Source organism: Crotalus tigris, unplaced genomic scaffold (assembly GCF_016545835.1).
Source record: "Crotalus tigris isolate CLP2741 ecotype Arizona unplaced genomic scaffold, ASM1654583v1 scf7180000023602.573895, whole genome shotgun sequence".
Taxonomy (NCBI): domain Eukaryota; kingdom Metazoa; phylum Chordata; class Lepidosauria; order Squamata; family Viperidae; genus Crotalus; species Crotalus tigris.
The window spans coordinates 245,947-270,485 of NW_024100071.1; the positions used below are offsets into that span (position 1 = coordinate 245,947).

The 24,539-nt window shown below is 36.8% G+C and overlaps 1 long non-coding RNA gene across 1 annotated transcript in view; it reads right to left on the reverse strand.

Moving 5' to 3' along the window:
• Positions 1-2,367: 2,367 nt before the first annotated feature.
• LOC120297221 overlaps positions 2,368-24,539 on the reverse strand; it is an 89,589-nt gene continuing 67,417 nt past the window's right edge. The window contains exons 3-4 of the long non-coding RNA XR_005553735.1: positions 7,789-7,996; positions 2,368-4,937 (exon numbers count right to left, since the gene is read on the reverse strand). This is a non-coding gene — a long non-coding RNA (uncharacterized LOC120297221). The remainder of the gene's footprint in view (positions 4,938-7,788; positions 7,997-24,539) is intronic.

Genomic DNA, 24,539 nt, shown 5'->3' on the forward strand with positions numbered 1-24,539 from the left:
GCAAGTAATGGAATGCATCAGAGCAGAAACAGACATACTGTATGTATTCTTCTCAATAGTGGTAGGTTATCAATGATCTCCATCTGCACTTGGTAATTGATTTTTATTTAGATTTTATTTCTGTTTTAGATTATTTTATGTTGCCTTTATTAATTTTCTGTATAAATAACTCAAGGTGGCAAACATGTACAACACTGTTATACTATATAACAGGGGTCCCCAACCCCCTGTCCGTGGACCAGCACCGGGCCACAGCATACCAGAAACTGGTCCGCGCAAACAAGCAGAGCTCCATCCATGGATGCAGGCAGTACATGAAACCACGCCCCCACAGAAAAACATCTCTCCATGGAACCAGTCCCTGGTGCTTAAAAGGTTGGGGACCTCTGCTCTATAAAATATGTATAGTTTCATTTTAAAATGTAGTGATATAGTTACATAGTAAATACATACATTCTAGTCCTAGAAATTAAAAGAAGGAAGAAACATTATCATACGATTTTTTTTTAATAAACACAGTGAATCACATACTTAAAATAGAAGGCTCTTAATAGAGTATATATGTGTATGTATATATTTGCCTCTCTGTGTATGAGTTTGTGTGTGTATACACAGAGACATATATAGTTAATAGTTTACTTTTTAAATGCAAATATAAATGTTTTGTTTTTGTGTTCTTTTGTTTTGATTTGATATACAACTTTTTAAATACACAATTTGCATGAAATATTTGATAGAGAATGACAGACTTTAGTGGACTCCAGAATAACTGCCATCTGGCACCCCAACAGAATCTGTATTGATGGAACATTTAATTTTGATCTGAAATAAATATGTCTTTTTCTCCAATACTGGATTTGGTCCAGTTTCTATCTTTTCCTTATTTAGAAGTTCTACTAGCAAATCAGTGAACCATTTTGTAAAATGTGATGGAGTTGTTCAAGTAGTTTAGAAATAAATGAAAGTTTTTCAGTAGAAAATAGTATTGCCAATTTTTTATCCATAAACCGATTTATAGTTAATTTTGATTTGTCCTCTCTATATCTCTGTCCCTCCCACTTTCCAACTCTCTCATCTAAAATTCTGTGATGTGTAAGTTTAACATATATGAGGTCAGCTAGGTATTGTTCTGACATTCAAAACTATTTGCATTTTGTTTATTTGTTCTATTTATAGTAGTTGGAAGAAGAGTAGTTAACAGAATCAAAAAGAAGTTAGTAGGGTGGATAATTCCTTCTTTTATTTTAAAATTGTTTCTTTGTGCATGTAGTCCCTTGAAAAGATGCTGAACTTCTCTTTTTGCCCACTGTTTTCTTGGAGGGTATGATTTTATGACTATGTAGCAACCATGATGAACATGACTGCAAGAAAATGCAGAAGTTTGGAGAAGTCCAATGCAATTGTTTGACACAAGTAGTTTGGTTGGTTGGTTTAGAAAATTGTGGAGTTCTTTTTTTCCATCTTTCTTTTTGTAAAAAGTGATGTTAAGATCAATATTGACATTATTTTAGTCATAGTGAAAGAGGAAAAAACATAATGTCCTTTTTTGAGGAATAAAGCACCTAAGTTATAAAGAGATGGGATTTATTTTACTGAGGAAAAAAAATAGAAATATCTCTGACATAATGTTTTTGTCTGTGGGTTTCAAAATTAAAGTAAGGTTGGATATCTTTTATAAAATATTTCTTTCAACTTCCGACATAAACTTTTATGATGACTTAGTTCCAAATCTATTTTCTATGCTTTATTAAAATATCCTGGCTAACATTTTCCATTATTGTTACTAAATTGTTGAATTTATTCAATATTTTTATTGAACTCCATTTGATTTGGAAATTTTTAGCAAGTAGGCTTATAAAATAAGTGGGGTCTGGCCTGGTTAATATTTGACTGGTGGACTTCCGAAGTATAACAGAACTGTAGATTTGATTGGGAAGCCAATAAAATATCTTGGCAGAAGCTAGTAGAAAACCAACTATGTACAACTGCCAAGAGACCTTAATGCACATGTCTTTGCTGTCAAAAGGAGTGAGCCCACCATGAAGAGTTACTTTTACCTTACCTGATCTGGAAACATTAAAAATATGGTATTCTATGTTCTTTCATTAACAAAAATGCATCATATGTCATTAGGCTGAATTTTAATTCCTGCCATTTATTTATATGTACATTCATTTGTTCATTCAAATACTGAATCACATTGTTAAAAATTATTTAATAAAATTCAAAAATTAACCTTTAATATTGTTATCATATGCAAAAGAATAATATTTGGAAATTCTAACACACCAAATATATTTAATGTACAAATCATATTTTTAAACTTTGCTTTATATACTTAATTAGTTTGTGTTACTTAAATGTAAAATAAAATTATAGTTCTTTTACGGATACTTTGGAATATATTTAAACTTGGAAAATAAATTAAGTTATTTAACAATTTCCCTATAATTAGCTATTTTATCATACCCGTTTTTTTATAATGAAAAAAATCCTAACCTAAACATTAATATTTTATGAGGTCTTTTTAAATTCCTTTTATTTATCTATGTGGAACTACAAATAATTTGAAGACGATTTTAATATAACAAGAATTTTTAACACACTACAATTTCATCATTTCATTTTTATTATTTATTTATTTATTTATTTATTTATTTATTATTTATCAGAGACAAAAACTTAGGAGACAGTTCATTGTAGCTAATTAATCTTGCAAGTAAAAAGCTAGTGGGCAGTTAACCTAAGATGTACTAAATTATTTTATCAATTAGAGAATAAATTCTTATTTTAGAATACTAAAGAAGCTCAAATACTGCAGCCTAATGTTCTTTTTTAAAAATTCAGATTATAGTTTGATTTTAAGCAGCCTCATTGAGAATTGACATTAGATTTAAAAAGATTAGTCTGAAAATAAAGGCATGCTGCAGTTCTCTAGATATGGACTATGCAAGTATATATCAGTTACATGTACTTTGGGATAGTTATTTTTGCAGAAAACTTGGCATATCTATTCTTTCTCGCTATTTGTTTCCTTTTCTTTACTCACACAAACACACATGCAGTTATAACACAAACAAAAAATTGCACTTGTCTTCAGTTGCCGCCTGAAAAAGTAGCTTTGGGATAAGAGAGAAATACCTTCATAGTTCTAGACTCAATCCTAACCCTAAAAGTTTCAAGTTCCTTTAGCTATCTTTTGTAAGATTTAGCTACTATTACCATTAACTTCCTTTTTGTATTATGATAACCAGAAAGGGACACAGTATTACAGATGTGGTCTGACCAGTTCAAAATAGAGTGGTACTAACACTTCTCATGATCTTGAACTATGTCTCTGTTGATGTAGCCCCAACTGCAGCACAATGCCATTTCATCTGTAATTTGTGGCCTACCAAAACTCCCATATCCTTCTCACAAGGACTATTGTTAAGCCATGGATGTATCTTGTACCTATGCATTTGGTTCTTCCTGCCTAAATGCAGAGGCTTACATTTTTCACCTTTGAACGAACCTGATGGATCGAATGAAGTAGGATGAAATAAAAAATAACTCACAAATCTTTGGTAGTTCCAGTTATAGTTTTTGGAATCAACAAATGATAATTATGATTGTATTATTTCATGTGGCAGATGAAAGTGCATACATGGCACAGTAATTACACACACACACATATAAATTCAGCTACAAGGAGAAACATTTTATTATCAGAAAGGACACCTTTCCTGACTGAAATAATCACCTAACTAATCTGCACTCATAAATCATGCCATATTGTTTTTCCTTACTTTTTTCCAAGAGGTCATCTGTGAATGACTGCAGCACTCTATCATATAAGGGACTCTCTGGTCATGGGAACTTAACAAGTGGACTATCATAAATGCTTATCTTTGGTATCAGACTTGAATTTTGTTTCTTTTTTCTTTCTTAGTTCACTTTGGGCAGACTGTATTTAAATGAGAAACAATGCATCTTCCTCACTCCAGTCTGTTCATAGGCTGCTGTATTAACAAGTCATTGTGCATTCTGAATGTGGTGATTGGTTGGTGGTTTAATTTAAATGGAGGACAATTAAATTCAATAGATTTTTTTTAGTAACCAATGGGATTATGTACAAAATCATTTTATTCTATTGTGTGTAGCTCTGAGGTGTCTAGTTTTCTGGAAGGACATTAATATTAACTTCTGAGAGTGCTATTTATGGCCATCTCCTTTTTTCACCCAAGACTTTCCTATTGTATAAGTTCCACATTTGGGTGTGTTTTATAAGATTATCTAACAATAATGAACATACTGATTTTAAACAGAGATTTATTAAAGATTTACAGCTAAAACCTGACTGTTTTGTCTTAGCTGAATTTACTGGAAGAGTGAGAAGAGGAGAGGAATAGTCAGTCACTTTACACATAGATACTCAAAAAAAAATAGTTTGACTAAAAGTGAACAGACATTTTTTCTATTGTAAAAATATTTATTCATTAAAAAACTATTTGATTCTTGTTCACTTAACAACAAATTAATATCAAACATAAACTACTTGTCATGGTTCTGACAGACAGAGACAAATAAAGCAGAACTCTGAGTCTTACAAATTCGGCACTTCAAAAGTAAAACCAAGTCTGAAGAGATGCATAACAATTCCCCAATACAAAGTTAAGAAATCCCACCCTTAAGGCTATGCAAGCAACTACATTTCCCCATTCAGCATGTTAGTGGGGCTTTCATGAAACGCCCAGCCCGCAGTCCCGGGAGCAGCCGATGACCTTGGTTCCCATGAGAGAAAGTCTGAGAGAGAAAGTCTGTTTTGTCTAGCACAAACCCTGGCAACCCCCCTGCCTCCATGCTATGTGTCAAATAGAAATGAGAAGGAAAAAATGGCTGCAGCCATGCTCATTCTAAAGTTGACAGTCCGCTCCTCTTCAGAAAGAAAGAGTCTCCTGCAGGGGAAACAGAAATTAGGTTAGCCATCCTCTCAGGGCTTGTGAGGGTACTTATCATAAAACTTTTTTAATAACTTATCCGCCTTTACATTTGTACATTTCACCCATGTAGCCTCTGAAAGGGGGTACCCTTTCCACTGGACAAAGTATTGTAGTTTTGCCTTGTGCAACCTTGAATCCAGAATACATCTGATCTCATAATGTGTCTCTCCCTCTACCACTACTGGACCAGGTGGCTCTTTTGGAATAGGTCTTAAGGTGGATTCTGATATAGGTTTTAAAAAACTGCAATGAAACACAGGATGAACTTTCCCAAAACAATCACGGAAGCTTTAACTCAGGGGTGTCAAACCCAATTTCATTGAGGGCCGCATCAGCATTGCGGTTGCCCTTGGGGGGAGGAGTGTGGCCAGGGTGGGTGCAGCCTACTGGGTGGGTGTGGACGTAGTGGGTGTGGCCTACTGGGTGGGCGTAGTCAGCTATACATCATTTGCATCAAGGGTGCCTGTGGGGGCCTGGGCAGGAGTGGGACAGATCTGAGGGTCTCTGGCAGAAGAGGGTAGGACCAGGGCAAGTGCCAAGGCATGGTCCACTGGAGGAACCTCACTGTTCCTCTCAGGCCATGCGGGGGAGGTTCGATGGTGGTGCAGCTGCCGGGAGCCCTGAACAGCAGAGGTCAAATGCCCAGTTTGGCCCTCGAGCACCCACAACACCAAGCCCAGCCCCATTTCCCCCAGGGGGCACCCAGGTGCACTTACCTCCTCCTCAAGGTTGCTGCTGCTGTGCTTGCCCTCCTTACCCAGGTTGCTCATGATGGGTATGAGGGCAAAGTCAGAGGGAGCCCCATTCCCTCTCCATGGCAGGAGACCCAGCTTTGTATCCAAAGCTTCCTTAGCAATAGGATGGGAGACCCCCAGGATAGGCCAGGAGGAGGGGGCAAGAGGATAGTGAAAGGGCAGCAGGGCAGGACTAAGGCAGGACTTCCCTCAGACCCTCCCTCTCCTTTTTTCTTCCTTCCCTCCTAATTACAGAGTGGTGGGAAAATATTTGAGATGAGGGAGGGAGAAAAACAGGCAAGAAACGCAGCTGGGGAAGTGTCACCCTTCGTGAGGAATGAAGAAATGCACCATCACCTGGCCAGCACACGGCCCTCACCTACTTCACATATTTGGCTTGGTGGGCTCCGGGGGAAGGGATGCCATGAGCAGCGTGAGAGTCAACGTTACCTGTGCAATACCATCCAGCCCTCAGCCTACCTGGTTTCGGCAGGCAGTGAGGGACTTTCCTCACAGCGCCGAGAGGTTTAGCCAGGCAGTGTAAAGCTCACCAGTTTGCACCTTGCTGCTGCTGAAACTGGGCAGGCTGGGGGCTAGGCAGCATTGCACTTCTCATCAGATTCGCGTCATCTGGCTCAGTTCTTGGCACTGTGAGGAGAGCGCCCCACTGCCTGCTGAAACCGGGCAGGCTGAGAGCTGGGCGGCCTCACATTTCTTTTGGGATTTGCGCCACCCGGCTGAGCTTCTCGGTGCTGTGAGGAGAGCGCCCTGCTGCCTGCCAAAACCCCTCCCCCAAAGCCCATCAAGCCGGATATGTGAAGTAGACGAGAGCCATTTGCTGGACATTTCCAGGCGATGATGCATTTCTTCATTCCTCACAAAGGGTGACACCTCCCCAGCGTGCACCCAGTGGGTGGGGCTGACGCGGCAGGGGCTGGTTCCTTGCTTTTTCCAGACAGCCTTGTGGAGCTAAGACTGAATGCATTTTAGCATAGATGGCCACCACAAAATTGTACATTGGTTCCTGGCCAGCCTTGGCCAGGGCCAAGGCAGCAGGGGCTGTTCCGTCACTGTTTCCAGGATGGCTTCGTGGCCCACATGAAACCACTTCGCGGGCTGCATCCGGCCCCCGGGCTTTGTGTTTGACATGTCTGCTTTAACTCCACTATCACAAGGTTTATGATCCTGACAATGGGAAAAGGACCAAGGAATTTTATTATTTATTTATTTATTAATAAAAATTATTTATTTATTAATAAAATTTATATTGGAATTTTGGACCCAATTTTTTGCTGGGCAATTTCAACCATAGATATTTCATTGAAAGATAAACTAACTGTCCAACATAAAAAGGGTTTTGAGGGGATCGTCATTTGTCTGCTTGCTCCTTGTAAACCTTTGTAGCTTTAGCCAATGTTTTCTTCACATTCACCCAAACTTCCTGGAAAGATGTCACCCATTGGTTCAAGGTCTGGGAAATATGTGGCTCCTGTGGGAACTCAGGCATGGGCACAAAATCTCTACCCATCATTATTTATTTATTTTCTTTTTCTGTTGGTTAGAAGTGGAGTTTGAGGCCTAAAGAAGTGCTGAAAAATTGCATGACTGACATTCAGTGACAAAGAATGCTGGGATATTCCATGGGTTGTCCTCTCAAATTAATCCTAGTGGAACCCAACATATGGGAGCTATTTTGATTTGTTTTATTTTATAATATATTTTATTGATTTGTTAACATGGTCACATTATTTGGTAAACAGTGTGTTATCTGGGTTTACATTTAAAAAACATTCACTAACAGTTGATTTCTATGATCTATAATCCACATAATAGCTTTACTTGATTTCCTCTTTTTCCCATAATGTTCTCTTTTGCCAACCTTAAGTTAATACAATTCTTGTTGTTTTGGTAGATAACAATTGAGTATAATTTTTTTCTAATATTTCTACAGATAATAATCACATCCATATAATATTTCTTTTCTATCTAGTCATTCTGGTTGCCCCATCATAGATCCTGTTTACAGTTCTTGTTTACATTTGTTTTTCCCACAATGTTCAAGACATTCTTACTGGTTAAGATTTTCTCAAAGTTGACTTCCAGTTCCGGATCGCGGCATCCCTAGCTGAACGAGGAGACTCATCTCCCTGTCAGCTAGTTTTCCCTCCACCGGTACACCCTTATGCGGGTCGAAAGTCACCCTGGAGGGTGAGACTTCTGTCAACGAGGCTTCACTCGGCTGCGGAAGAGCGGCAGCTCCTCCAGCTGTCCAAGCCATCTCTGAGGACCAACAGAGAAGGAAGATTGGTCAGTAAAATGGCCGATCACCCAGCTGCCACAAACCGCAAGTCAAAGAACATCTAACCACCGTGGTGAACCCAGGTGAGACTTTTTCTTGGCTCCTCTCTTTACTCTCTTTTGCTTTTTTTTTTTTTTTTGCCTGTAAGAGCTTTGTTAGAACTATTTCCCTGTCTTGGAAAAGCAGCTTTTATATGTTTGGGAAGAAAGGCGTTGAACAAAAGAATAGAATAAAATTTTAGAGACTATATCTTATTTTCATCTGTTTTTGGGATACAGAAAAAACTCTTTTTTAAGAGCTGTACTATTACTTTATGCTGGAAGATCATTTCTTTTTTCACATCATATTTTAAAAGATAGAAAAAAATGGGGGAAATGATGTCTGGAAAAGATTTTTTTAATCTATTGAGGACATCTAGTGGCGAAAACCTAATATTGAAACCTGTGGTTATTTTTTGGAGATGGAATAGACCTGAACTTCAGATTTTTTCAAGAGAAAAGATAAACTGATGTAGCTGTGGGAATTGTGGGGGTGGATACTGCTCAACTTTTATTAAATACAGCTTCCACAAAAAAGGAAAAAAGAGACTCTCTTTAATTACTATCAATGTGGAAAATGTCCAGTTACAATTAAACTGCAAACTTATATTGGAAAAGATTTACAAGGCTACTGCAGAAATATGTGCTACAATAAAAGAGTTTACTACAGAATTAAGAACCAGAAGTTCCACTTCAAACCTTCAAACTGATCTCAAGACTACATCTGACCATTCTACAAATCAAAACTTTCTAGAAGAGGAAACAACTGAGATAAAAGAGTTTTTACCTTAGAAACATGTCATTTATAGTTTTGAGGATAAGAAGAACCAAAGATTAAGACTTGAAACTTTAAAGCAACAAAGCTTTAAGGATGAGAGAAACAGAGGCCTAATACAGAGAATGGGATTCCTATCACTTCAAAGGGCACTGCAAGCAATAAAGAGAGATCTATCGGTTGAAAGGGAAGCTTGGTTATGGAAACCTGCCTGGCATAGGAAGAAGGCCAGAATAAGACTGAAAAGAGAAATTTAAAATGATGTGTAATGGATTAAAAGGCACTGTTGGTTTATGGACTGTTTCAAGGATTAAGATTTAGACTTAGAAATAAGAAAAAAATAGGGGGGTGATTATTAGAACAGATATATTAAAATAGTTTAATAATGTAATGGGTGGAATAATAGGTTCATTTTGATGAAAATTATTATGTATTGAAATGGAAAAAATGTCTCTTGTGAGAGAGATATTTTAATGTATGGAGAAGATGGATAGAATATGTTCAGAAGAAATATGGAACTACAAAGTTTCACTTATTCTATGAGTAAACTTATGATGTCAAAGTTTGAAGAGAGTTAAGGGTTAAGGGTTTTTATGATTTTGTTCATTGTATAATTAGTAAACTTAAATAGATTATGTTTAATATGTTTGCATAATCCTTTATTTTGCTCTGGGAAGTCGGGGGGAGGGGGGTGGGGGGAGGGGTGGGGGTGGATGGGTTGAAGTTTAAGTAGTTCAGATAAAGTAGAAATAGTCTTATTGTATATAATATTAATGTTTAATTTTGAGAGAGGAACTGCTCGGGCATTTCCCCTGGACCGCATCAAGAGGGAGGAGAAGAAGGTGAGAAGTAAGTAGGAAGGTTGAGGTGAAGGAGGAGAGGGGGTGGGTGAAGAAAAAGAGGGAAAGAAGTAAGTTGATTTGAGGTGGGATGCGGTTTGGAGGGAAATGGGCGGGCAAGTATAAGTTGTCTTTTCCAAATCCAATATTTCTTGTGAATTTTTTTTCCACTGTGTTAAATCATATTTCTTGTTAAGTCTCTATCCTCAAATTTGTGTTCAGTTATCTGTTTTATCTGCTCCTTCTCTATTGTTGTTTTCTGGGATTTTTTTGTTGTAAAGTTAAATTGGAGATGAATTGGTTTATATTTTCAAAGTTATCTTGGATTTCTTTGTGGTTTGAAATCATTGTTGTTTGAATTGGTTACAGCATATCATACAGCATATCATATCTCTTGAAAGGTATTTATTTTTTCTTGACAAGTTCTTTCTGGAAGTCTCTGATTTTCCATGATGTCCAAGAATCAAACTTTTCTTTTCTCTGTAAATAGCTTTGGAGTCACAGTTAAGTAAATATTTGTAATCCAGAAAGCTCAAAAAGGTTTTTTTTTTTTTGTTCCCTGAAGTTTATCATTATCTCTTTTTCTGCAGCCCAGATTGTTTTCTTTTTTGTCACAGTTGTTCTCTATTGTTAGAGCTTCGAAGGTCACAAGCACAAATTAGTTTTTTCCAGATTTTGCCAAGTCCTGTATGAAAGCCATAGCTAGATATCAGCACTGGTTTATTTTTCAATTTTCAAAATAAACAGTTGCCTTTAAAATGAGAATCTTAACCATTTAACAATTTCAAACTTATCCAAATTTAGATTTTATATTCATTTCATTTCATTTCTGTATGTTTTGGTCCTCCATAAAAGGTTTAATTCACCACTTCTGTTAGTAAAAGGGTGGTGCAAAGATCCCCCTCCTTCACTTTCGGAGGTTTTTTTGCTTCTTGGGATTTTTTTTTCTTCAGGAAAGTTGATAAGTAGGAGAGAGAAAATCAATGTTCTTACCCAGATTCAAACACACTATTTACAATCAGCTTAAAGTAGTACTTTTTTACTTCAGTTGATTGTAGCTTGGGCTAGACTCTGAAGTTAAGCTAGCCTTTCTCCTGTTGGTTTCTAGAAGGCTTCTCCTGGACCAATCAGGTCAACCGCTGTCTCTCCATGGTCCATGGGACTTCCTTCTTTGCTGACTCTTTGGGGCAACTTCTGGCCAATTTAGGGTCCCCTAACTGGAAGAAACTCAGCCGAAGGGCATGGAGCCCCGAAATCCCTTGGCTGCTGCACTACTGTGCAGGACCGGAAGTGTACGCATCACTATTTTGAATGGGGTGATACCAGTACTACTGTGCACAGTATTATTGTAGGCTATCTCTGCAAAAGGTAAAAGGTCAGCCCAATTTGACTGCTGGTAATTTACGTCTGAGATACCACCATTGGATAAAAGCCCCTGGGAGGACCCAATCAGTTTAACAAACTCCCTCCAGAATTTTGCAGTAAACTGTACCCCTCTGTCAGAGATAATCCACTTTGGGGCACCATGGAGTTTGTAATGTGGTTCAAAAACAGTTTCGCTAGTTTCTGGGCAGAAGGAAGTCCCAAGCAAGTGATGAAATGTGCCTGTTTGGAAAATAGATCAATCACAGTCCATATGACAGTGTTCCCCTTGCTCTTAGGTAATTCTACTATAAAATCCATGGCTATCTCCTTCCAAGGCTGAGAGGGGTCGACCACTTGCTGCAATAAACCTGGCAGTTTCTCAGGATGTTTCTTCATGGTAGCATAAGTGGCACAACTTTTTACATAACTCTTAATGTTTTTTTTCATTTTCAGCCACCAGAATTGCCTCCACACTAGTCTTAACTTGCACATTCCCTCCTCCCACCAGATGTGAGGATGCCATTTGTCAAGCTACACTCCACAGCCTGATGACCCATCTGATCACACCAGTAGCACTTAATGGGAGCCCTAGCTGGCACTTGGGAGATGCTGGTGGCTGCAAAGACTTGGGTACATTGGCCATAGAAATGCTTTCCTTGGATGTGCAGTGGATTGACCTCGGCAATGTTTGACTTTTTGGGATGATCCAATTCGATGTCTAGCACCACTACCATATGGTAACACTCACGTAATAGGTTAGGGAAACCTCAAATGATGCAAGCTTGAAATAAGTCCCGATCTAGCCCTTGTTTGAAGTAATTGACTAGTAATTGTTCAGGCCACTGCCTCAACTGGTTAGCAATTTTCCTGAATTCATAGACGTACTCCTTTGCAAGATGACCTTTCTATCTCAGGTGGTGGATTTCTTTCTTGTCCATCAGGACTTGGGATTTATCTTCAAACTGACCCCTCATTTGCTCCATGAATAGATTAATGTCATTCAACTCAGGAGCCCCCTCATCATGGAGGTTGGTCACACAGTCAGCAGCTTCCCCCTCCAAATTTGCTATCACAGCATTCATCATCATAGCCCCATCCAGGTAGGCATAAGCATAGCCCACACCTGATTTTAAAAAGAAAGTCAGCTCTTCAGGATCCCCATCGAAAGTGGGCTTGATGGGAGGCAGCTCAAATCTTGGTGGGGCCACCTGCACCTGCTGCTGATCCTGGTCAACTTGCTGGTCCTGGGAATGTGGCCGAATCACTCTCTGGACTTCTCTTGGCTAGGCTCCGGGGCTGGTATCCTGAGGCCATGGCAGCAGACTTTGCTGGGGTACAGGGCTCGGTATTGCAGCTGGTGGGAGGATGGGTGAAGCAGCATGGGCTTTGGCAGTTGGAATGGAACTCTGGTGAAGGGAAGGGAGAGATGGATAGTTTGGGGCATTTGTCCCCATGGCACCCATTTCCTGGGAAACAGGAATTGTATCTTTTACCTCCAGAGAGATGAACTTCTCCTTCAGCTGTTTGAGCAAGGGGCTGTGGACTGCTGACTGAAATCTCCTTTCTCCGGAGTCATCCCATCCCATTGAGCCCTTTCCTTTCTTTCCATCCGCAGACAAAGAAACCTGGGACAGCAGCAATAAAAGCTCTTCTCCAGCAGTTCCTGCGCTGAGAGGCAGCTTCAGCTTGGAAGAGGTCCGCTAATGCTGTAGCTCCTTCCTGTGGTAACAGTTTCCCAGGTTGGATCAACCTTGTTTTTGGCCGAGCCCCTGCCAGTGATGCCTCCTATGTGGCTGGAGTGCCAGCCTGCGCTCCGGCAGCCTGTGTCCCATTGCTGCTGTCAATGGTTTTAACTTTCTCCTCCATCTCAAGTTTTCACTGGGTCTTTACCACTCTCCCAAAAGTGAGTGGGTAGGGAGCCTGGGCCAGCACCTCAAAAAATGAAGTTTTATGAGATTTGGTTTAATGGTTCCGACAGACAGAGACAAATAAAGCAGAACTCCAAGGCTTGCAAATTCCTCAAAGAACATATTTATCGATACAAATTATTGCAGTTCAAAAGTGAAACCAAGTCTGAAGAGATGCATAACAATTCCCCAATACAAAGTTAAGAAATCCCACCCTTAAGGCTATGCAAGCAACTGTATTTCCCCATTCAGCTTGTTAGCAGGCCTTTCATGAAACACCCAGCCCTCAGCCCCTTGGTTCCCATGAGAGAAAGTCTGTTTTGTCTAGTGCAAACCCTGGCAAACCCCCTTCCTCCATGCTATGTGTCAAATAGAAATGAAAAGGAAAAAATGGCTACAGCCATGCTCATTCTAAAGTTGACACTACTCTCATTCTCTAGTTCCACAAAAGGTTATGATACATAGAAGGAAATCTGTAGAAATATTGTGCTTTATAAAACATTTATTATTTACTGCGACATTCAATTCAATGTTTTATATGGAATAAAATTATTTGAGTTCAAATGGGTCCTTTAAAACATGATCTAAGCTAAGTTACTTATCCAATTATTTTCAGTTATAAATATGGAGGAACACTTTTCAGGCAGCAGATAATTAGCTAAGCATAGATGGCTTGTATCTGTTTTAACAATGAGCACATAACAAACTGATTTGCTGTGCTCATTATTGGTTTAAACTCATCTTGTAACTTAATGTATCTGTTTTGATCCACATTACACACATAACCCAGGTCACATTTTATTGGATTAAACTACAAATATTGTGACCAACGAACATGAACAATGTCATTCAAGACACATATTTACTTTGTAGGAGAATATATCCCACTAATTTATTTTTAATAATTTATTTATTAGGCTTATGTCTTCACCATTTGTTTTTAGGAGTTCGAAAGGGACAGAGGTTATCTGATGGGCTACAGTGAAGCAGCAGAAGGAAGAAGTATATTTCAAGAAGTGGGGAAAGACAAGAGACAACACAGCACAAAGATGGAATGGAAAAGGAGGGAGAGATTTAGGATAGCTACTTCCTAGAATTCTCAGATATATTTATGAGAATTAGAGGAGTATACATTTAAGATCTGGCAAGATTTTCTCTATGGGGTGTGAACAAATAAAGAACTGAACTTTGCTAGATTGTTCTAGATTGTTCTTGGCCTGGCCTAACAATTTATCTTTAAATTCTGAAATAGAAATAGTGTGAAACACTAGTAGTATACATGTCAAATCAAGCTCAATGTGGATCATCAGAAACCTTCCTTTGGTATTACATCATTAAAAGTAAAGCAATAGGTCCTTGGATTGATGACCTTCAGAAGAGGGGACTATGTTTATGGAATTCTATAATAGAGGCCCCAAAAGCATCTGATTTTTTTTATTATGCCAGACTTTTATTTGTTAAACTATGATTATTTTCTTGGTATTAATTTTATGCCTGTTTTCATCCTGTAATTGCATAGAGACTTTGAAGGCCTCTTTTCCACATAAAACTTCTCTGAACAATTTTTTTAATTGAAAAATGTAATATAATAGGCATTCTCTTATCCTGCACAAACCATTATCTTGTGAGCTGTATATTTTGAAGATATTTATATAAATACAGGAATCTTTATTGAAATCACAGGCTGAGATAGAAGATATTCAAGAAGCTTTCTGCCCTCTATATGCATCGTTTCATAATGCAGAGGGCAAAGAGAAAGAATAAGATTGTAAAAAGTATCAAGTTCCAAATGGGATCATGTAAAGAAGCTAATATATACCATGACCCTGTGTGCAGACAAATATGCTAGACTCTAAAGAAATTTCAAACTTCTACCATAGTGTTTTTCAACCTTGTCAGCTTTAAGGTAGATAGGCTTCCACTCTCAGAAGTGGCTGAGGGAGTTGCAGTTCACACATCTTAACCTTGCTAAGATTGAGAAATACTGTTCCACCATATGAGTTCTGGGCATTCAACAAAGATTGTTGCAATCAGCCTTTCTCCACATATGTGGAGCTTATCCCCTACAAATGGTATTTCCATCATTTTTCTAATTACCACCATCTTAAAGGGTGAAATTCTAGGTGCACTAGAAGACCTGTGACCTTGAAACTTTGAGAGCTATTGTCAAGAAGTATGAATAAATTATCATGTTCAATGTTTCAAAAGGGAACAATTATTAATTATAGGGCTGGGGAATAATGGAATTTTGTTTTAGTTATATTTCAACAGGAAAAAAATGAAATGAAATTTAGTTCTCTGTCCTAGTCCTACCTCTAATGCCTGATCATTGGGCCCAGGAAGACTTACAGCCTATGTCTAATTGGCATAATAAGATTCCAATTGGGTCATTGCATAAACATCCAAGCTTTCAAAAAATTACAGATGCAAATGAAGATCCTGTTTTTCCTCTGGTTTTATCTAGTCCAAGCATCAGAATAAAATATTTGATAAGTACTTATACTTGGGATCATGGATTTTAGCACAGTTTTGGCAAAAAATAATAATTACTAGATCATCATGCAGTTTTTAATGCTTGGAACAGTTTTTTGTACAGAGCAAAATATTGTATGTTTAAATTTTGGAGAAAATGTAACTTGCAGAGTTTCTTTGTTTGAAAATCAGCCTTCAACAACAGGTAATGCTCTGTAGCACAATAAGGAAGCTTTCTGACATATGGATTGAATTAACAAGTTTAAAACTGTTAAGATCAGTTTTTCTTTCACTAGAGGCAAAATGGGGGATGAACAAATTTCGCAGGATACACCTCTGTGAAACAAGCTTGAGTAACAGCCATACAACTAGGCCGATAGGTTACTAGACAGGAAAGGGATTTTTAACAGCAGCTAATTTTACAGCAGTTAACAAAATGATTAATCAGAATGTGGAATATAACCTACACATATGCAATAACTGCCATGGTACTTCCATTTGCACACAGCACTGTTAGTTTTTTCTACACTTCCATGTTATAGATCACACTGAATCTTTCCCAGTGACAATACTACAGCATGGTTGGTGACATCATAACTTCATGAAATTTAACTTGATGTGAGCCACTGCATCTTGTTAAGGTAGTCTGATGAACCTTATAATGATATCAAAACACTAGATGAGTTACTGTAATGGAGAACTTGGTGAGAATCTGGCAAAAGGAATCTGATTTTGGAAGTATTCTTATATTATGCACGTCTCCTCTGCTTAAATGAAAGTGATAATTTGGTTGGAATATATTCATCTGGAAAAAATCTACTTACTTATTTGTATTTTTTTCATAAGAATGATACTTTTTGAAATTATAGCCCAAACCATTGGAATGAGCGACAGTATAATTTAGGTAGCAAGGACCTAGTGTCACTTTGCAGATCTTTTTCTAGGGTAACAGTGTAACTATAAAGTGTCCTGAGCAAAGAGATCTTGCAAATAGATTCTGTCTAAAAGAAAGAAAGAAAGAAAGAAAGAAAGAAAGGAAGGAAGGAAGGAAGGAAGGAAGGAAGGAAGGAAGGAAGGAAGGAAGGAAGGAAGGAAGGAAGGACAAGACAAGACAAGACAAAATAAGAAAAGCCTGGCTAGAAAATGTAAAATTTCCTAAGTAAATAAAATACGTATTTGTGAGGACCTTATTTATATGGTTGTTCCATTCATGTTTTCCCTGACAATTTATGAGCTATCTCTATATAATGATGCAGCCTAGATGCCAGGTGGGTATAATCTGATGCTTTGGGCACAAATACTTTGCAACGTCTCCACAAGATCCAGTATCTAATGTAAAAATTTTTTTAAAAAAAACCTTTAAAGAGGAATTCGACATGTCACTATTTATTAAAAGTTCAGAACTCCATTGACATTTTTATGTTGGATACAAAGTTTTCTAAAAGATAGACAAGAAATCCTTGTTCTTCCATAACTGACACTATCTAAATTAACCCAATCAGCTTTGTAGAGAAGCTATATGGTGTTAGCCCAGATTAGTATTTGCAGAGAAAGCTGAATTTCCCCTGGGAATTGAAAACTGGGAAATAAAACGAAAACAAATACCAGAAGTAAAAGCAACGTACTTTTGAAATATTTCAACAATGTAGAGATATAGTCAAAAAGAGTCAAGTTTGACTTAAGGGCAATTTTATCTTTACTTTCTTTTGGGTTAAAAAAATGCTTTTATTTCTCTACGCCTAACCTGTTTTGACTACTTTTTAAAAGTTGTCTTAAGGTAACTGTTGACTTGTGACTGTGTTTTTAATCATGTTCTCATTTTATGTTTATTATAGTAAAACATTATTTTAAAAAATATCAACTGGACTGGCAGCATAGAGATGCTGAGTAGTTACAATAAGCTCTCTGGCAAAATTGCTGTTTTGTGTCCTGAGAATTGTGGGGCAGTGTGAGACAAAGACCAGAAGATCAATAGATATTGAGGACTCAGAGACACAACCTGATTTTTGTTCTGTGTGAATATCCAACACTAATATATATATAAATACAACTTAGGCTAAAATACATGTTTATTGTAATTCAAAACTCACACCGTTGTTGCTATGTTTGATGTCTATTGTACTTTGGTGTAGGAGGAAACATAATCTGGAAATAAGCAATCATTACTCTTATATCCCCAAAATAGCCTTGGTTTTCTTATTTGATAAGACAAGCTTGAGTGACAGATGCAAACTGAGACTGGCCTCATGTCCTTCTGATCTTCTCTAATTGAAATTTTGTGGGTTGAATTGAATGAGGAAAGTTCAAAGATCTGGGGATCTGTATTACATAAACATTGTTTCATTTAATCAAAACACTCTTTGAAGTGCAACACTTGTAGACCACCTATAGCTTTGAAATATAAAGTCATATAAAAGCTTCAGTGAATCTGAAGGGGACAGTGCGCAGCTACGATACGCCAGTGGGAAGAAAAAAGCAAAAGAGGTAAGATGATCATGAAAGGCTAGTTTGTATTAATGTTTCTCTTCAGCATTCTTTTATTCCCCAGGCAGCAAAGCTTTCTAATGTGGCAAGCAACCCACTGCTTTATTCAGGATTTTATCAAGATTGTTTTTATTACAGTTGTTATTATTTATAAACAGAACATGTTTTCTACATAGCCTCCCAACTTTAATTGTTGCTATTTTGTATGGATTTTATTTCAGAGTATTCTAGTAAGAGCCCATTCCAGTTTCAATTCTTCTCTGTGAAGTTTACATTTAAAGGCAATATCAAAGAAAAAAATTACTGCAACATAGTCCTTGCTTTTCTATAAAGGATGCAATCAAGGTGGTTTTCCACCTTAGAATTCTGCATGCATTTTGTAAAATCTATCCAGTATGTAGGAACAGCAAGGGCATGCAATCTTCTAAATGTATTTAAAGATGGCAGACTTCTTGATGATATTCAGACACAGCATGGTGCATAGAATTAGGAGGGATTTGGTAACTTTCTAAGCATAAGGAACAAAATCAGTATTCCATTTCTTATGTCTACCTCTAAATCTGTACACAAATATTGTGTTCACATGCAGGTATCTCAGCAAATCAAGAATATCTTAAAATATAAAGCTCATGCTCAAGAAGCCTTACCACCTTGAAGATAAAATGAATGACTAAATAAGCTGGACATTTCTGAATTATGTTTTCCTTTATTTCAGAATATGGAAATATTTTTGAAACATTTTTGAATATTTCAATGGAAGGTTGGATTGAATATTCCTCTTGTAAAATATTTGATATGGAGAGTGAGAGAGGAGGAGGAGGAGGAGAAGGAGGAGGAGGAGGAGGAGAAAGGAGAGGAAAGGAGAGGAGAGGCACAGGTGCTTCAAGGCTGCATGCTAGTTTGATATGTAGGGAGAACCATGTCAACTCCCTACATACTATCAAGAAATTCATCATGTGGAAATTATTTGCATTTGTTTTAATTCTTGGTTGATGCAGCAATGCAAGAACTTTAAGCAGCTACCCAAATTCAACAAAGTCTGAATGAAATTGACAATTACTATTAACTGTACAAGTTGATCAGGAAGAGTATGCTTTTCTTGCATTTCTTTGCTTTTCTGGGACTCTGTAATATGTCTTTTGTTAAGATTGGAACAGGTTTTCACAGCCTACTAACATTCTGGCAGGAAGTTAAATAGAATAGCTGTAAATCAAATTACGTTTTTCAAATCAGGCTATAAAACCATAAATCAGCCTATGGTTTTTCCATCAGTATTGCAAGGAGTTAGCAAATAATGGAATTCAGAATTCCAACATAAGCAATTCAACATGAGGGTTCCATCTAGTCTAATCTTAAGGTTGAGAGCCATAAAACACAGGTTACTAAAGTAAAGCTATCACTAAAGTTGTTTCAGCAAGGTATGAGCCTACAAAGTAATTTAAATCCTTTAAATCAGGTACAGGTATTCCTCAACTAACAGCTGCAACTGGGATTGGAATTTTGATCATTAAGTCGAGGCATTCTCATGACTTGATCTAATTTTACAATTGTTTTTACAGTGGTCATTAAGTGCATCACATGGTCATAAATCCAAATGCATTATCCTGAATGGGCTTTTTTTTTTTTTGCCAGAACCTGGCAAAAAATATCACAAATTTCAGTCATGTGACTGAAGGATGCTTCAACTAGCCATAAACGTGATTCAGTTGCCAAGTGCCTGAAATACATTTGTGTGACCACGGGGGGGGGGGAACCGAGATGGTGTGACATTTTACAATGACTAGAAGTGTCTTACAAGCACCCTTTCTGAGGTTATTGTAACCCTGAATGGTAGTTAAATGATAGGTTGTAAGTTGCAGACTGCTTGTGAAGCTGAAATCCAGTTCTGATTTTGCTGTTATCATTCTGCAAAATGTCAGTCTTAGTCTTTCTTGATAGGCTGTTATTCTCCTTCTAGGTTACTCCAATCTCTTGAGCTGCTGTTGTCTCCTGCATTTTCAGAAGTGAAATCTTCCCTCTAATTTCAAGTGTTAAGTGCTCAGTATCAGAGAGTTACATTTGATCTATGTTAAGTAATGTTGGGTCTCATAGGTATCTGTTAGAAGCCACAATGAAATGAAAATGACACAAATACTTCATATGATGCACATGGTGATGCTGCCTTCCCTTGCCCTTCCTGAAAGTTAATTTTTTTTTTAGCTATTTTTTTAATTTTATAAGAGTACAACAGTAAATTGACCATTCTTTAATGGCTTTGATGCAGATACTATACAATTGCATATCCCAAATCCCAGACTGGCAGCATGGTGGAAATTTCTTTTGTGCTCCCATTCTGCACTATAATTTTATGGCTTAAGCATGTTTCCAGTTAATAGCTGAATACTACTGCTGTCATTTTCTCCAAAGAATGTATCTTCAAGAGTTAAATTACATTTTCAAAAAATATGATGTGATATCATTTTCCTGGAAACATGCTAGTTCACACTGGAGATTCACGTTCTCTACTTCTAAAGTTGTGCAATTGGTAAAAAGAATACACCTTCCCACACAGATGTAATCATTTCAAGAAATGGCTTCTAGGTATCACAGATTTGCTGTCAATGCTGCAAATACTGTATATTCTTGCTTTGACAATATGCAAAACTGTCTGGTAATTACTGGGTTAATACATAGCTTAGAGTGGAGGGGAGAAAAAGCCCGGGAAAGAAAGAGGAAGTAAACTTTTGACCTTCACACTAACTGGATAATGTGACTTGTGACTGCAAGACAAAGGAGGGGTTTAGCAAGAAAAGGTTGATGCCAGCGACAGGAAGTCAGATTCTGGCATCAACATGTCCATGATGGCGATCGGCAAAATTGTAGCTCTGTAATAAAGACTTTAGGAAACATGCCTGAAAGTTCTTTGAAGTGCTTCATTAGTCGGAACATGTGACATTTGCCTGCTACCCCACATGATGCTTGCCCAGATAATTCTCAGCATCTGAAATATATATTTAGGAACGTCTATTTTAAGAGAAATATTTGAAAGTGAATTTTATGTGCTTAAAACAGAAATGATAACATGGCAAGGATTATGGTTGAGTGTCTGTTAATTGGGCTATTTGCTCATAATTTTCCAGTAGTACAACTATTATGTCTAGAAATCTATTTCTAATGAACACGCTGGCCTTGCACTCATATCCTGCTTACATCTGGTTAATTTCAATCAAAACAGAATTCTAAGTCAAGTAAGATTTTGGTCTGATTCAGCATATGACAATCTCTCAGAACCTCCAGAAACACTATTAGACAACAATTTACAAGACCAAAATCATGGTTGATATGTCACCAAGAAAACCATTCCAATTTCATATATCCAGAATTCCAAAATATTCTGGAATGTTACAAGCACACAAAGAGCACACAAAATAATATATTTATTAATATGCTATATTTGTACTCCAAATTTATCAGCTTTTACAATTCTCAGTGATCATAGTCAACAACAAATGAAATAAATGAAAGTTTAATAAAATATAAATTAATTATTTAAATAATTTTAGTGTTGTCACTCCTGAGCAATTTAACCTGAATACCACCTAACAACAATAACAGAGAGATGGATTTTAAAAAAAATTTTAAAATGTAAACAAAAATGGGATAAATTAATGCTTTAATTTATATATAAAACACTTTGAAGAAATGAGAAGAGAGTTATCATTCACAATCATCCTTTGGATATCAGTATGTGTCAGGTCAAATTCATGTTTACAAGAAGTTCTTTGATCAGGCATTATAATGGGGATCTCTGATAACTTTATTATGGCATGTAGAAATTGGCCTAAATAGAAACCATGTAAATTTTAAATCATGGTATTGGGGTAACAGATATTTTTCATCATTTTTCTGTCATGGCTTGCTCGTGAGGTTTGGAAGAACAAGACGCACCAAGTCCATGATATTGTGCTACCTGGAGCCTAAACTCAAATAGCCTTTGAGAAACTGTTCTTTTCAATCATAATTCAAGACTCACCTTCCAGAAAAAGATGAACTCATTTGAATTAAAAGAGAAAGGAAAAAAACAAGAAGGAAAAAGAACTCTGCCCTCTGCTATCAGGCAAGAAATATCAGAACTGCACATGAGTTCAATTAAACTGATTTATTGCTAATCATTCCTTCTCAGTATTGGTTAATACCAAATATTCTCAAATATTGGTTAATATCTGCTTGAGGTTATGTAAGGGTCCACAAAATTGAAGCAAGGTTAGATTTAGTCTGCTTATGGCTACATAGGTATCCTAGACTGATCTCTCTTTTAGTCCCACCCCCTCCCCCAGATTCTGCCACTCATTTGCAAATCGTATTACTGGGTAAAGCAGAGATTCTACAATTTCTATATTAGTGAAACAACATGAGTGAGGATCTTTTATGGAAGCTATTTCTTTATACATTATAGTCCTTTTTTTAGTGTTCCTTTTCGCCATTGTTATTTTTTCTCAATTTTGTATTTAAATGTATAAATAAATGAAAAGGATACTAGTTACACTTTGAGTGAAATTTCTATTCCAGAAGGATATCTCTTATCCTGGAGTAAAGTAATCCAGGTCCTTTAGCTCGACAACATTTTGCCCTCAAAGTCCAACCCTTCCAATGTTCCCAAAGTCCTTCAAAACCTGATTATTTCATCAGTTTTGAGTTCTCAAGGAACCAATAACATTTTAAGATGACTCCACTATTGATACATTTACTCTTTCCTGCCTATGGCTTGTATATCTTACTTTTTAATTTATTTTAATTTTTAATGATTTATATATATTTTTTATTAAAAAGTTTTACAAAAATTACAAAATATACCCCAAAACCCACCCACCCTACCCCCCTCCCCTCCCCCTCCCCCACTTCCCAGAGCTGAATACAGGGTAACAAATATAATAATCATAATTTAACTAACATTAACCAACTATACAGATAAACAAATATAATGCGCTTTAACTCCCCTTTAACACAGAATAAACAATTTGCAAATAAACTTGATCATATAAACAAATTAAAATCCTAATTGATAAACAATACAATATAATAAAAATTTCACTATAATAAACTATTAATAATAATATTCTATAATTTGTTCATAATAATGATTTATATTTTTATAATGACTGTTTTTAATTGTTTTTATTTTATTGTTATACAAGAAGAAATGAAAATAGAGTCAATTCAGGTAAAACAGGTGGTTATATATATTTGTTTAATAAATGTTCAGAAACAGATCTAATGGACTCTAAATATTTTGTTCAAAATATTCCAGCTTCACAAGGGTCTTATGTATTATCTATATAGCTACTTAGTTTGATGTTTTCATTTCTTCTTGTGGGTCAGTCTAAGAAACCTCTTACAAAATGGCTTATAAGACATTATAAACAAGCTAGCACCAAAAATGCTTTCAAACATTTTACTGTAAACAGGAAAATAATAATAATAAATTAATTAGCAGAATTGATCCAGATATAAAATAGATTTCACAACATAGTACAAGAAAAATCTCAGAGCTTTTAGTGAATTCAAAGAAGAAGAGAAAATTATATTAATGTTTTCTTGTAAACAATACAATTTCCACTTTAGTAACTGAATACAATTGGAGAAAAGGGCAAAGTGGAAGGGCAAAATTAGAAAGGCTGATTGCAATAATCTTTGTTGAACAAATTGATTTGGGAAAACTGCAAGTGAAAATTCTATCCTCTCATCATCCAGATGCATGATGAGAAATTTGGGGGGGGGGGGGAATGGTGCTTGTTTTTCTTGGGATGAAAGGAATATAATACTTCAGTTACCCGGATATGTCAAATTTGGGTTAGACTACTAAATTAAGAAGCAGACTCACAGAAGATTAAAGTTACAATATACAGGTAGTCTTTGATTTATGATCACAATTAAGACCAAAATTTCTGCTGTTAAGTGAGACATTAGTTGAGTTTGCCCAATTTTATGACTTCTCTTGCCACAATTGTTAAGTGAATCACTGCAGTTGATAAGTTAGTAACCTGTTTGTTAAGTGAATCTGGCTTCCTCATTGGCTTTGCTTGTCAGAAAGTCACAAAGGGTAATCACATGACCCTGGGACACAGAAAAAGTCATAAATATGAACCAGTTGCCAAGCATCTGCATTTTGATCACATGATCATGGGGAAACTCATAACTATGAAAAAGGATTGTAAGTCACATTTTTCAGTGCCATGGTAACTTTGAATGATCACTAAATGAACTGCTGTAAGACGAGAACTACCTGTATTTTATTGCAATAAGCCATTGTTTCTCAATCTTGGCAATTTTAAGATATCTGGACTTCAACTCTCAGAATTCCACAGCCAGTATGAAGTTCAAACTTCTTAAAGTTACTGTTCCCATTGCAATTTGGAAACACTGCAGAAACCTATAATAATCCAATTATGGTTTAGTTCCTCTCCTTCTTTTACCCCAATGAATCAGAGAGGAGCTGGCCTGAATCTCTGCTGAATGCCAGTATTTCAGAACTTCAAGATTGTTTTTTTGCCTACTTCTTGCCAATTTCCCTTTTAGTGGATCTCCTTGATTCTCCACAAGATAATATCTCATAGTACAGCTTCAAGATAGCTCTTCAGAAGAAGAAGTCCTTCAGCAGTCCTAGC